Below are 12305 nucleotides of genomic sequence, written 5' to 3'. Positions count from 1 at the left end.
CTGCTGTGTACTTATTTACCTCAAGTTAAATAAAAGCGATATTGAAAACAGTATTTAAACTCACTTATTGATTGATTTTTTATTATCAGTATTGAGGATTCTGTTCTGATCCGACATATCTATTTGTAGTTATCATTCATAAATTTCTTGCCTAGTGTGCGTTGGAAAATTCCAGATCTCAGTGTACAATCATGGTTACGCGTTTTCTCATTTTGGTTGATTAGAGCGGTGGTATTCAAAAAGGAATACTCGAAAGCTTAATAAGGTATAACTGGATTGTGCATAATAATTTGGAGGTTCACAGAGGATAAACGAAATACCAGTGGTTCTTCTTTATAATTGAAACAACAGGAAATGAGTAGAAAGTACATGAGCACGATACACACACACACACACACACACACACACATATATATATATATATATACACTACTTTATTGCACATATCTTATAGGTGCGACTTGTCAGCTCAGTAGAACGGTAACACGGAGGCCTGAGTTCGATCCCTGTCTAGAGACAAATTTTCATTCTATTTGAACTTTGTTGGATCTACATCTATAAAGAATTTCGTGTTGAGAAATATTGATTGATATCTTTATATATATAATCTTGTATAAAAATTCCTTACCTAAATAATTGCTGGGTGGTAGTGTTAACAGGTGATTAAGATATATTACATCAGCAGAGAGACTGTTGAAGTGTAGCGTAAGTAGCAAAGCAAAAAATAGTGAGTTTTACTCATTCAATGAGGGTGTGAAATGTAATGTGTAAAGTTATGAGTTAATTTGTAATCATTGTATGCATGTATGAAGTCTCGAGTTTTGTTAATTACATTGCTGGCTAATGGTGTGTTTGCTACTGAGCTTTGTAATGGACAAACACCGTATGTGTGGGGTTCCTCGGGGTTCTCCCGTTTCCTCCCACGTTCTTCATTCCACCATTTCATTCATTTCTCATCATCACCGTCTCCTTTAGCCTAGCCGGCATAACCGTGGGACGCAAAACTGAGATTTCATTTTTTGAACTTTGATATTCAGGCCGCTGACCCTGATGTCTATGGAATGTTTACGAATCCTCGCTACACTCATAGTAAGCTTAATATTCTTTTCTATTGTTATTATTACAATTGGTGAACCTTAAGCTGTTGTTGCAACTGACCTGTATATTACCGGATGATTTGATATTTTTTTCAGGATCAACTCTTTATTTCAAGGTTTAAAATACAATTATTATTCATCTGGCTTGAGGACTATGAGTAGGTACTGGTAAGTTTACTTTTCGTAGTTGGCAGACTAGTGGATAGAGTCCTTGATATTTAAAGTGGGTGTAAGCTGTAACTATATTTCCCGGCGGTTCATGATAACGATGCAGAAATAACAATACGCTAAAAAGGCTCATATGTAATTCATGAATATTACAAGAGTTGTGTAATATGTGCTGCAAAATATTGAGTATATTACTTGTTTACCACCTTGTCTGTAATACTTCGAGGAGACACGATGGCTCAATGGTACAGCACTTACCTCTGATACGTGGGATCCTTGGTTCGATTTCCGGTCAGGTACACTTGTGGTCTTTGTGTTTTTTTTGGGGGGGGTATTCTCGTTTTCTCCCACATTCTTATTACACCAATTCTTTCATCATTCATACACTTGCCTTAATCATCCGCCTTCTGTAGCCTAAAGGGCATAATAGTGGGTCGTTAAATTGAAAGATTTTATTTTATTTTTTAATCCTTCGAAAATATAAGTGATTTACATCATTTGATTTAACTGGTTTCTTTACTCTGTCCAAATCTTGCGCTCACTATTAACAATCTTTTCTGTTAGGCAAATATTGCGATTTCATTGAATGTGTGTTGCTTAAAATTTTGCCATCACTTTTTGACCCATTTCTAGTTCTACTCAATCTAAGTTTATCCAAAATGTGCAGAATAAATTTACATTAACAGAGCACTCTCCCTCTCTCTCTCTCTCTCTCTCTCTCTCTATATATATATATATATATATATATATATATATATATATATATATATATATATATATATAATATAAAATATCGGGTGTTTTAAATAAAACGTCCATTGTTTTATAAATTACAAATGATTGGAAATAAACAAAAAGTGAGATAGGAAAATGTGAAATAATGCATTGAATGGAATATTTTGCTTTTCTCACACTGCTTCCTACGTAATATTTTATAAAATTGAAAATCAAAAGTTTCGTAGAAAAAAAAAACGAAAAAAAAACGTGGGAACATCGTTTATGGAATAGCAACATTTAAGTGTAAATTCCTGCACAGGCAAACAAAACGTCCAATGGTTATAGATCATTAATGATTGGAGATATAAGGATGAAGCAAAAAGTGAAATCGGTATTTTTTTTTTTTTTAGAAGGTGCATTGAATTGAAATCTCTGCTTGCGCCACAGTCTCTCTTATCATAGATCCCCGAGGGCTACTCGAAAATTTTAAATTGTAAGGTTTGTAATTCGATACTTTGTTAAAAGGATCATGAAAAACAGCTTCTATAGGAAGAAGTTTCGTGTAGCGCACATTTACGAAATTGCCCACCATTTAACTGAGAGTTTTATCTAACTATGAAAGAATTCAGTTGTGGCAACATCGTAAATGGTGCTTCACTTCCTTACAAAAGCTATTTGATTTTCCGTGGTCGTATCAATGATGTATCAAATTACATAATGTGCAACTTGTTTTTTATGTCCCCGGGCACCGTAATAGAGAATCCTATGATGCAAAAATAGCAGTCTATTTGATGCGCGTCTGTCATTTTTTATACCTCACTTTAATAACCAATGAACGAGAGCAATCTAGACGGAATCTCATGTGAAGGACCACAGAAGCAAGAGAGAGAGAGAGAACTAAAGAATTTGAAGAGATGACCATGAAAACGAGGCAAGGGGAGCTCCATAAGTTTATACAGGGTGGCCCATTTCAATCTTTCCACGGAATATCTCGAAAACGGTTGAACATAAATGAACTGAACAAAAACTCGAATAGAAAATAAAATGGGGCAAATCGAATGGTGATGTCGTTGTGCCCCCCAGGGACGCTCTTTAAGGGGGCCCGACGCCCAACTTTAAAATTTTAAATGGAAACATGGCGAGTGACGCCTCGTTCGATAGATCTTTGAAAACTAAAAGGCGATTGGCAAAAGATTTTTTCATATCGGTCACCATATTCAAAATGGCCGCCAAGATATGTTACCTGTACAAGATAAACGTCCAGTACCACTGATATGAAAACGGTTGAACATAAATGAACCAAACAAAAACTCAAATAGGAAAGCCATGAGGCAAATCGAATGATGATGTCGCGGTGCCCCCCAGAGTCGCCTTAGAAATTTGGGTCAAGTGATACCTCGTTCGATAGATCTTCATACACTAAACAGCGTTGTGGTAAAAGATTGTTCACATGGGTCACCGTTTTCAAAATGGCCGCCAAGACATGGTGCCTGTATCAGATAAAACGTGCAGTACCACTAATATGAAAACGGTTGGAGATAAATGAACATGATAAAACTCGTATAGGAAATTACAGTGGGTATTTATCATTCCACGCCTCGAAAATAATCGACGAAAAAAAAGACTATTTTAAAGCATAAGTGACATAATGCTAAAGAGGAAATCATAATTCTTAGAAAATTATCTTTCTGATCTCCCTCCGTAAGTGAGTGAAGCGGGAATGAATGGTAAAATCTCAAATAAGAACCCCACTTTTACTTGCAATAGATATGGTTTGTCTCAAACAGTTGGGTGTACAAGTGACTGGTACTGTAATGAACCAATATGGTGGAGACGACTTTTGAGCAAAATCAACGTACACATTATTCTAAAATTGCATTGTTTGACAAATTGGTTTCGCATTTCAGTTGATACATTTTTTGGACAAATCATTGCCTGCAATCAAAATGGAAGGTACCATTTAACAAGAATTTTACCTACTTTTCTCCATTACAGCCATCTATCTCTTATGAAAGCACATTTCAGAAAATTTTGTTGTGTAGATACAATTTGTGAAAACTAAGGTTATCATTTGCAATTTCACTGTTCCTTCCCGTCCCGCTTCATGCACTTACGGAGGACGTTGGAACTATGATTTTCTAGGAATTAGATTTCGTCCTTTGCACTATGGCACTTTTACTCTAATAATCATCTTCTCTGTTGCAACATTTTCGAGCCGACAAATGATAAATACCCTCTGTGATTTCCTATAAGAGTTTTATTCTGTTCATCCGTTATTATCTTCAACCGTTTTCATATTAGTGGTTTATCTGGATGTTTTATCTGATACAGGTAACGTGTCTTGGCGGCCATTTTGAATACGGTGACCGATATGAACAATCTTTTCTGACATAGCTTTTTAGTTTTTAAAGCTCTATCGAACGAGGTGTCACTCGCCCCATGTTTTCATTTAAGATTTTAAAGTTAGGTCCCGGGCACCCTTGAAAAGCGGCCCTGGAGGGTACCGCGACATCACCATTCGATTTGCCCCATTGTATTTCCTATTCGAGTTTTTGTTCAGTTCATTTATGTTCAACGGTTTTCGAGATATTTCCGTGGAAAGATTAAAATGGGCCACCCTGTATATACAGGGTGTTAATGAACTATACCGACAAACCAAGAACTGATTCCTCACAACAAAATAAGAGAAACAGTTCATATGGACCTATGGCGAAAAGTTCATAGTTTCAGAGCTAGGGCTGTCCAAATTCGCAAAAAAGCCAAATTTCAACAGGCCCTATTTCGAATTCCAGAAGCTGTGGATAGTGGTCCTTATCAGCGTAAAGGAAGCCACGCATACACAATCCAAAACTGCATATTTCGTCAATTTTCAATAGGTATACAGGGTGTAATTCTCTAATATGCTCTAAATAGAGTTTTCAGATATACCCTGATTTTAAGGAAATGAAAAATGAAATCTTTGGGGAGTTTTACGTCCCACGGTTATGCCGGTTAGGCTAAAGGAGACGGTGATGATGAGTAATGAATGAAATGGTGGAATGAAGAAAGTGGGAGGAAACGGGAGAAACCCAAGAAAACTCACGCACATGGTGTTTGTCCACCACAAAGTTCACTTGACGGGGGCTGGGATCGAACCCAGGACCCAAGCATCAGAGGTGAACGCTCTACCATTGAGCCCCCCCCCCTGATTTCAAGGATGGTCCAAAGAAGGCAGGAGGTAAGCCTGACAACAATGGACACCCAATGCTTCGGAGGGAAGTCGGAAGTGTTAGGAACCGGCAGCTCCATATTTATTTTGTGTTCGGAATAACGTGTGATGTTAGGTGTTTCGTCGCGGTATATTTCGTTTTCTTCATTTATAAGCGTGAAAGAAAACGTTGCAGCATGTGTTTTCCAGAGTACGAGAAACCGTGCTACTGGCGATTCTTAGCGTTTCCGACATCACGCCAAATGATTCCATGCTTACTGCTATCAAGTCTTATCGTTTGCCTATTTTGGACCAATCATAAACTCAGAGCATATTTCAAAATTCGGTTGATGGCATGTCTGGGAATTTCACCCTACATGGAATACTCTACACCCATTGAACATTAATGAAATATGCATTTTTGGATTGTGTATGCATGAGTTCCTTTACGCTGATAAGGACTACCATCCACAGTTTCTGGAACCCGAAATAGAGAATGTTGAAATTTAGGTTTATCGAGATTTTGGACAGCCCTAGCTCTGAAACTATGCACTTTTCCCCACAGGTCCATATGAACTTTTTCTCTTAATTTCATGTAAGGATTTTCATATAAAAGGGTGGTCCTAAAATGGTTCCATATGGGACTAAATTAAGCCAGATGAAAAACTAGCACCATTGAATAATATTAAATGGTGCCTCAAGCGACCTAAAGTTTTGAATCCGATTACAATACATAGTATATGGGAAAAATCTGAAATAAACTCTTGCAATTTAAGGAAATGCGAAGATACTCTGGATAATAGAACTAGAGGAAGAGACCAAGCTAATTTCGTATAGTATTGTCGTGGCGGATATCTTGAATTTAGGTCAAAAGTTTCAAATAGGAAGAGGGTCATGTGACATGTCGTTTTGAGGTAGCGTTTCACCAAAAGAACAAATCTGGCACTATTTTAAAGATAGCTTTAGTCGTGTAAGAATTATTAACTGTGAAAAGATTTCTCCTTTTCACAGGCAATAATTCTTACACGACTAAAAGTAAAGACATGAGTTTGGCACGAGAAAAACTAAAGGTATCTACACGTCTTTAAAAAAAAAAAAAAAAAAAATGCAAAAGAAAATGCACTTCTGAAAATGATTTGTTTGAACTTACACCAAAAGCGATGGAGGTAAGCAGTTCAAGTAATAAAGTGGAAAACCCAGTTGAGAATGTTAGAGAAAATGTAAAAATCGATGCGTGTTTGCCCGGACCCTCCAAGAGATATAAAAGGGGAAAAAACTATTACTCCAAGACTGATTGCTGCTCTTGATCGATACAAGGTCACTGATAGAGCATCAATACATATAGAGGTTGTTCGGCCGATTTCGTTCCTTCCCCCTCCCGGGCAGAATTGACTCACCCGACCTGGCTCGTGGCGTTCTATAGTGTTGTGCAGTGGCTTCTTGGGAACGAAGTTGTTTTTCCGCGCGGACGACAATAACGCATAAAACAGGACCATTGTTGTGAGTGTTGTGTTAAATTTGTTTACAATTGTGTGGGTTTCCTCTCTGTGACCAAAATGCCACCCAAACAAAGCCGGTTTTGGGAAGGCTATGTTGCGGCTCTTTATGACGCCCATTTTAGTGTTTCTGTCATTAGAAAACAGTGCAAGAAGAATGGTTGAAACATCAGTTTAAGTGGAATAAAAAATGTTATTAAAAAGTACAAGGGCAACGAAGCTCCACCATTTGGATCACTAACGAAGTTGCCTAGAAAGCGGGAATGCACCAAGACCACCTCCACAATGTAGAGGAAATGGCAATGCAAGAAAATTCGCCAACACAAAGGTGTATGGGTAATCGTCTTGACGTGTCTTTGGGGATTATGAGCCAGACGTTACACCATCAACTCAAGCTGGAAAAAGTCATGAAAGCTCTCGGTCGTCTTCTCACGGATGTCTACCAAAAGGAACGAAAGTGTAACGCCCGGAAGCTGTACGAACGGCATCTGGCAAAAAAAGGTGGATGTACGTCGTAACGCTCGATGAAGCATGGATTTACCTTTCCGACTGCGGCAAACCGAGAGAAAGGCGCCAAGAACTTCAAAAAGTGGGTCCGTGTCTGTAAAGAATCCTTCCCAAAAGGGTTCATGGTCGTTACTGGCTACTGTTACCGAGGTAAACTGAAGATTCGTAGGGTAGCGAAGAACTGCAAAATAAATTCGCAGTATTTTCTGGAGCAGATCATGCGGCCGATCTACGAGTATGAGATTCCAACAATGTACGGAAATGACGCCAATCTGGTGCGCATTCACATGGACAAGGCCTCATCACGTACCTCACGATCGTCCCTCGCATTCTACAGGGAGATAGAGGAGGCAAGTAGTATACAGGTGATACCTCTCAATGAGGTATCCTCATCCGCAAAAAAAAGTTCGCATATACTGTAACTTCCACATTTTCATTAATAACTCGCTTTTCTGACTATATTATCGCTTCTTTGTGCTTTCCTTAACAAAGCAGTGTAATAATGCATAATTATTTATTATTTTAGAGAAAAAATAAAGCAAAATAAAATTATAAGCAAAAAACCTTTAATCTTATGAAACCTTAGTGTGTCAAATAATTACACGAAGAATATCCCGTGGGAAAAAAGAGGGAAAATGACACAGGTATTAGGAAACACTCACTAACATGTGAAGCTATTGAACAGAAACATGAACTGAAGAGTCAACTACGTATTTCTGCGTTTAATATGCAATTCACACTTCATGCACAGTTCCAATATGCAAAATCAGTCAATATCTTCAGTTGAAATTACTGATATAGGGAGAAAATTACTATTTAAAACTTCAGGTGTGAACGTGCGCTTGGAGCGATATATGAGCATTATTACAGCATATTCTGTCATGAAGTGTCTCGGTGGTCAAGCGTGTTTAGTAGTGTTCTTGAAAGTCTAACATCGTAGGGCGGCAGTTCGAATCTGCCTCCCGGCAGTTTTGATTTTTTTCAACATATGGAAACATTTCTTTAAATATAAAATTCTGCTTTGAAGTGCTTGAAAAAAAAATCAGATGAACTATCACGTTTCAAAGCCTGTTACATTTGTTCACCCTGTCATCATTTATATACGAAGACGCTAAAATGAGGAACGTTAACATTTTTATAATGGGGACAACTTTCTGATTTGAATACCAACCTTAAATCACACGTCCAAAATGAAAATTATTCATGTTCTGATACCTATTGTAATATACAGGTGTGTATATATAGAGAAAGAAAGAGAGAGAGAGAAAGTATGTGAGAGAGATAGAAAACAATATAAGCTGTAATTTTAATTACAACGTAAAAAGTTATTGCAATTCATAATCTGAATTTTTACAAAGCGATTTGAACGCTTGAAGCGACTTAATATTCATAAAGCATCTTTTTCTTGAAGTGTCGCAAATAGTCCGATGCTTTGTAATATGTGCCAAAGAAATAAATGCATGCTTTTAACAGGATAGTATCGTCTACCTTTTGCTTCAATTGATGGTATAAAATAATGTTGAGTAGATTTTAACATCCCTTTCAGCATCGAGGCTATATGAGACGTTTATCTACTGATTAGCGTGAAATCCGAACCACATGAGCTCACACCGGGAATCGAACCGGGTCTCTTACGTCAAAGGTGCGTATGCTAACCGCTTAGCTACGAAGGAACTCGGTATGAAACTAGAATAGCACACATTACCCCATATTATTTCACCGAAAGATTTCTGTTTTATGATCAGTTAAAATAGTATTTCTGGACACCGTAGCGAAAAATGTATTTGCTTTTTCAAGTAGTGTACGAAAAATACAAAGAATAAACAGTAGAAACGAAACCAAGAAATGAATTCAAAGTAAAGTGCTTTGCCTCTCTCGAATAAATCACTCAATGTATTACAAGTGCATATCTCGTGCATTTCCAGTAGAATTATTAAAACACGCTGGCTTTATAACTTGGCTGTGTGGTCTAGTGGCTAGCATGTGTGTCTGTGGTGTACAGGGTATCGGGTTTGATTCCCGGTGGGAGAACTTTTGGAATTTTAAATTTTCTCGACGTGTCTGTGTTTGTGTCCCTATCATTCAAGGTTACTGTAAAACGTGTATAACCGAGTAGGAAATATACAGAAAGTACTGATAAGGGGAAAGTAGACTTTGGTAAGTGAACTTCGGGGCCGCCTTTCGCGACGTAAATTAAGAAGAAAATAAGTGGGTTTAGCGAGGCGCTTGAAATTACAGTAATGATTGACGGTTCGGTTCCCAGTCCGGTTTTCTTTCAATATAAGGATATTTTATTTTTTCTAAATACAACGTTACATTTTTAACATTTGAATTGGTTATAAAAACAAAATCAGATAAACTGTCAGCTTTCAAACCTCTGTCACTTTTATTCACCATCTGTTTGTATACGAAGATGACGCTATGGAAATGCTAGCACTACCAAAGTTCAAATAGATTTCTAAGTTAATATCAAATTGAAAACACACGCCCAAAATGAGAATATATGTTTCTGCTTTATATGTATAGTTCAATTATACCAAACAAAATCCGCTATCCCCATTCCCTTTGGCGGTAGGGGTAACTTTAAAATTTTAAAGTGGGACCCCCATTTCTTATTGGACATTTCGATTCTCCAGAAAAAAGTGACTGATTTCACCCAGAATTGAAAACAATTCCTTCACGGATGGCACTTTAATCGATACGGGAAAAGGAGAGGTAGCAAAACGTTATGAAAATGTTTTTTGTCAGATCCGTGCTCTGTGGTCATACAGTTAGCATACTGGACGGCACAGTCAGAGATCCTGATTTCAATTCCTAGTAACCCTAGGGGAACACCAAATGAGTACATAACAAGTAGTGACTATTTTCATGAATATATGCATCATATAAAAATCGCTTAAAGTTTGATACTAAGATATTATTATTATTATTATTGTTATTATTATGTTACATATTACTTGAGCTTATAATTAGGAAGACCTAGGCGCAGATGGGAGGACAATATTAAGATGGATCTCGCAGAAATAGGAATACAAAGTAGAAACTGGATCCAGTTAGCTAAGGATAGAAGTCAGTGGAGAGTTTTTGTGAATGCGGCATTGAACCTCCGGGTTCCATAGGCCATAGAATTAGTTAGTTAGTTAGGAGGGTAAGTGTGCCTAAAGTCAGCCGTCTCCAGTAGTCAGCCATTTTTCAGTAAAAAGCATATTAAATAAACATACAGTAGCTTGTTATCAAACAAACAATCAACTACAACTTAAATCAGAGCTCCAGTATTCAACCTCATTTGTTCTGGCCTGGTGTGACTCCTCGTGGCAGAAAAGAAAAATTATCATTTGAGGTCTGCTGATGCAAGTGAGCAAAGTGCGCATTTTGTTAATAAAAAAATAAGGAAGAAGCTTTACTTCAAAGTTAAGTTAAAATTATATTATTGTAAAATAGTACGAGTTATTGCTTTCTTCTATGCATGAATGTATCGTAGCTTATCAAAAATTCTTGGTTTATGATACAAACCAAGATATTGCGTAGAAATAAGGGGGGCTGACTACAAGTTGCATTTTTGATAACGTTTTCCGGTAGTCAGTCATTAGGGGCTGACTACTGGAAATGACTCTTCACTTCAATTTCCAATGGTCAGCCCCCCATTACTTTCAACGGACGACTACTGGATACATATACTCCAGTAGTCATCCACTTATCATTCATTCAATTTAAATGACACATGACATACAACTAAGACACTTAACTAATACGTAGAAGACTTTTCTAACGATTTAATGAAAAAGTAACTGTTATGATGTCACTAATTGCATCATACAAGTATAATACAGTTATAAAGTACGGGACAAAATTAAACGATCGAAAATGCCATTAAAACTTATGACGATGTTGGTCGTTTATTTTTGTCCCGTACTTTAATATCAGTCTGGTATTGTAACCATTTCAATTCTTGTATTTTTCTAGAACTGAGGGAAAAAAGGTTAAGGATTTATGGCTGGTCTGAATTATTTCTCTAAAATTTAAAAAGGACAGATAATGAGTATTTATTTTACCCTAAGCATACGCCCTACATAAGCTTTGGGGGCCCGGGCCCCCCGGCCCTAGCAGGATCGACGCCCTTGACCCTGATCATAGCTTAGTCTTTTAATCTAAGGTAGCTATGAGGAAGTAAGGGTTATCCATATCTAATTGATTTATTTTTTTAAATTACTCCGCACAATGTCGCGTTTCTGCACGTTTTTAATTCCAAGGCTGCAATTGCTCTTCAACTATTATTATTATTATTATTATTATTATTATTATTATTATTATTATTATTATTATTATTATTATTATTATTATCTGTTCTTATCTGCTCTGTTCCTAGAGTTGCCTGATTGCCGAAACAATACAGAATAATCATAAATATTTACATTCTAACTCACTATGAGCGTGAGGAAAATATGTCTAACAGTTTAAGAACGCGTGATTTAGCGTTTCTTTCAACCAGTCCAAAGACATCTACTGGAATAGACTCAGTGTCAGATGTTTTTGCAATCAGGTGCGTTGAGGATACTCTATCCAAAGAGTCTTCTTATTCTACACTAATGAACACATATAAGGCTATTGTTCTGTCCGAAGAGGATCGATCTGCTATCAGTAGATACTTGCTAGTGAAATGCTCTATATCTTAGTCCTGGAACATACCAAATTTTAGCAATTGGCCGTCTAGAGCCTACAAATATATCTTCGATATCAGAAATAGACGTTACGTCTGACTCAAACCAGGAAAACAACATATCCGTTATGGCATCTTGTACTGAAGCGACGCAAGGTGAAAGGTCTGCTTCTGTTTCTACAGTCAGTAGAGCCAGAAATAACTCCATATGATCTCAGAAGAAATTCAAAAAAACCTTCGTAAAATACTTCCATATCATCTGGCTTTGATTAGCATCTTTTCTGGCTAGCTCCAATCAAAAACAAAACTACCAAACATGTGCCCAGAGAAAAAGTTCAAAGTGCAGTATCCTCCCAAGCATGGAGAAATTATCAGATGGTAAAGAATGAAAATAAAAGAAAACTAGAAGAGGAATGTCTAAAATGAAAAAGGGAGAGAATACAAAAGAAAGGAAAAATTTTAAGTCAAACAAAAAG

The sequence above is a fragment of the Thermobia domestica genome, chromosome 2 (genome assembly GCF_964235325.1).
Source record: "Thermobia domestica chromosome 2, izTheDome1.hap1.1, whole genome shotgun sequence".
Classification (NCBI taxonomy): Eukaryota; Metazoa; Arthropoda; class Insecta; order Zygentoma; family Lepismatidae; genus Thermobia; species Thermobia domestica.
The sequence above is the reverse complement of the archived record's forward strand: the minus strand, read 5'-3'. Positions refer to the sequence as shown.